The following is a 2,855-nucleotide window of genomic DNA, read 5'->3' as shown; positions in this document are numbered from 1 at the left end:
GGAGCTCCCAGCAGAAGGCCGGGTGAGGGAGGCGGACCCCGGCCTGGTCCGGCCTCGGCTCGTCTCCCAGCAAGCCCCACCCCGGCCGCCTGTGCTCGGGTGCGATGGTGGCGGGCCTTAGCGCGGCCCAAGGGGCAAGGTGAGCGGGGCCTGGGAATTCACCTGCGGGGCCTCTCGCGCAGCGGGGGCCACTTGAGGGGCTCTCTTCGGGCAAAAGGCTCCCAGGGGCGCGGGCCCCTGGGCGCCATCCTGCCGCCTCTCAGGAAGGTCCGGCACCGGCACCGTGCCGGGCGGTGGCTGGAGTCCCTTTCGCCAGGGCTTCCCACAGGAGGGCCCGGTCTGGCCCTGGCCCTCGCCCCCAGGTCTCCCGCGTGGACAGCGCTGCTCCCTGCTTGCGCCCGGGGAGAGAGCCGGGGCGCAGCCGGATGGCGGGAGCCTGGGCGTCCGGACGAGGACCGGGCACCACCGTGGGGCCCGACTTGGGGAACACGTCGATGTGCCTCTCGGCGGACCTCTCACCAAGTAGTGCGGCCTGCACACTGGCCGTCGACCCCGGAGACGGTGCTGACGGGCCTGTGTGGGCGGAGGCTGGGGAGGCGGCTGGGGCCCGGGGCAGGACGGCTCTTAACCAGACTGGCCTGGGCGGCGGGGAGCCGCTGGTCGGTCACGGCTGACAGGCGAGCGCGGGAGACTCCAGCTGGACGGGCAGTCAGCGGCCGTGCGGTCTCGGTGGGGTTCTGCTAAAGCCCTGGCTCAGCCTCCCGCTTCGCACCAGGGCACCTACTGCCCGGCTCCTCTCGGGGTGGCCGAGGTTTGCTCCCCTCGTCTATCGTGTGTTTCTCCCGGGAGGCTGTTCGGGGCTGCCCAGCCTTGGACAGCAGCCTCGGAGCGGCAGGGTGGGGCTCGTGTGGCCGCTGTGTGGGTGAGACCGTGAAGGCACCTGTACCCCACGCGGCATGGGGGCTAGGGGCTGCAGGGGTGCTGGAGGGCGTGAGCAGGGGAGGGCTGGCCTGCAGGGTGAGGGGCGGCCCTTTCCCTCCGGCAGAGAGGGAGGAAGGCGACCCGGGGCCGCAGCAGGTGGGGGGCGGGGCGGGCCGGGGAGAGGACAGCGTGGACAGAGCCCAGGTGCCAGGGAGGGGCCCGGGCCCCTTTCTGCTCCAGCAGGGGCCTGGTGGTGGTGAGCTGAAGCCAGACACCTGGGGCAGGAGCCCACCTCCCCGCCCAGGACTTGCAGCCCCGCCCCCGCGTTAGCATGTAATAAGGAGATAAACTGCTCTTTCTTATTCTTTATTTGCCCAGAATGCCTGTTATTTTCTTTCTTCCAGAATCCAATTTTCTCTTGACATTTCTGCCTAGTGTAGCAAAACATGACCTTTGGGGAAGGGCTTTGCCAGCAGCCTGCTCCCTGCCCCGGGCGCCCCAGGAGCGTGGGCCCCTCCCTGGGGCCGAGCCCAGGTGCCCCTCACCTGGACCCTGCCCGTGTCCGGTGCCTCCCAAGAGCAGGTTCCCAGGGCTCCTGCGCGCGAGTCGGCGGCCGCCTCGGTGCTTGGCCAGCGGGCGCAGGGCTCCGCTGGGCCCGGTGCCGGCCACACTGGCGCCCTCGAGCCCGGCTCCGCCCGCGGACTTGCCCAGCGGTGCCTGCGGGCGAGGCCGTATCTGGGCACGCTGCTGCTTCGCAGGCAGCTGGTGGCTGCTTTCTCTCGAGGACCCTGACGGGAGCAGTTCAGTAGCCGTGAGGGGCATGAGTGTGGGCAGGGGCTGATGCCCATGGGCGCTGGGCGTCTCTTCGGGGCGCAGGCCAGGCTGCGGGCGTCGGAGAGCCCTGCAGGCTTCTTGCACCTGGGCGGGTGCTACAGACGCTTGTCGGTGAGGGGCTCAGTCTCAGCCGCGCAGGACGCGTGAGGCCAGACACAGCCTGCGAGGCGCAAGGTCGGCAGGTGAGCGCCGGCCAGCCTGCCTCTCCGGTCAGACGATCCTGCCGGAAGAAGTGGGGGGCGGGGGGACCCGCTTTAGAGGGGAAGGCTGAGTGTGCGGGGTCGTTCGTGGGCCTGGCTTCAAGGACACAACTTATCTTCACTCTCGAGATGTAGTTGAAGCGGGCGGCGGTCTCGTGTGTTAGTTGTGTCCCAGCAACGAAGGTGCCAGCTGGTTGGCGTCCCTTGCCCCCTGTCCGCAGGGGCGCTGCCCAAAGCCCCCTTAGCTTTTAGTGTGGCAAGAGGATGCAGGGGTCAACGAGGAAGCTCCACAGCTGTTTCTGAAGAGCTTGGCTTGCTGAAACTTGGCCCCCGGAGCTGGCCAAGCCTCTCCCCGCGTGGCCCTGGCTATTGGCAGTCGGCCGGGGGCCGAGGAGCCCCGCGCGGGGCCAGGCCCCGTCCTGCTGAGCCTCCTCCCGGCCGGCCGGCCCCACCTCTGACTCTCCTTTGTTTCCCGCCTTGCAGAAACCTGTCGAGTAACCGGCTCACCACTCTCTCGTGGCAGCTCTTCCAGACGCTCAGTCTCCGGGAACTGTAAGTGGGGTCTCGAAGGTCCCCCCGGGGACGGGCAGGTGCAGGGGTGGGCGGGAGACGGCGGCCGGGCGCACCGCTCCAGGGCCGCCGGGCTGGACGGAGCAGGCCGCCCCGGCGCTGGGCCCCGGACCACTGCCCTTTGGGCCAGGGCCCTCCTCTCGGCTGGGCCTCGTCTGTGGTCTGTCGGCCACCGCGGTGGCGTGCTGGCCAGTGCCGCAGGAAGGTCTTGTCCATTTGCCACGGGAGCTTTCGTGGCGTGGCTCTTCCAGATGGCCACGTGTGATTTCACTCCCACCGCCTTAGCTCTGTCATCACGAGTGTTGCTGGAGCTGGGTCTCAGCACCCTCA

At 69.5% G+C, this 2,855-nt stretch overlaps 1 long non-coding RNA gene across 1 annotated transcript in view; it reads left to right on the top strand.

The window, feature by feature from the left end:
- Positions 1-2,515, top strand: part of LOC101629799 — a 13,529-nt gene extending 11,014 nt beyond the window's left edge. Inside the window, exon 3 of the long non-coding RNA XR_001146062.1 lies at positions 2,439-2,515. This is a non-coding gene — a long non-coding RNA (uncharacterized LOC101629799). The remainder of the gene's footprint in view (positions 1-2,438) is intronic.
- Positions 2,516-2,855: the final 340 nt, after the last annotated feature.

This window comes from Condylura cristata, unplaced genomic scaffold, assembly GCF_000260355.1.
Source record: "Condylura cristata isolate star-nosed mole 26May11 unplaced genomic scaffold, ConCri1.0 scaffold00035, whole genome shotgun sequence".
Classification (NCBI taxonomy): Eukaryota; Metazoa; Chordata; class Mammalia; order Eulipotyphla; family Talpidae; genus Condylura; species Condylura cristata.
The sequence above is the reverse complement of the archived record's forward strand: the minus strand, read 5'-3'. Positions and strand labels throughout refer to the sequence as shown.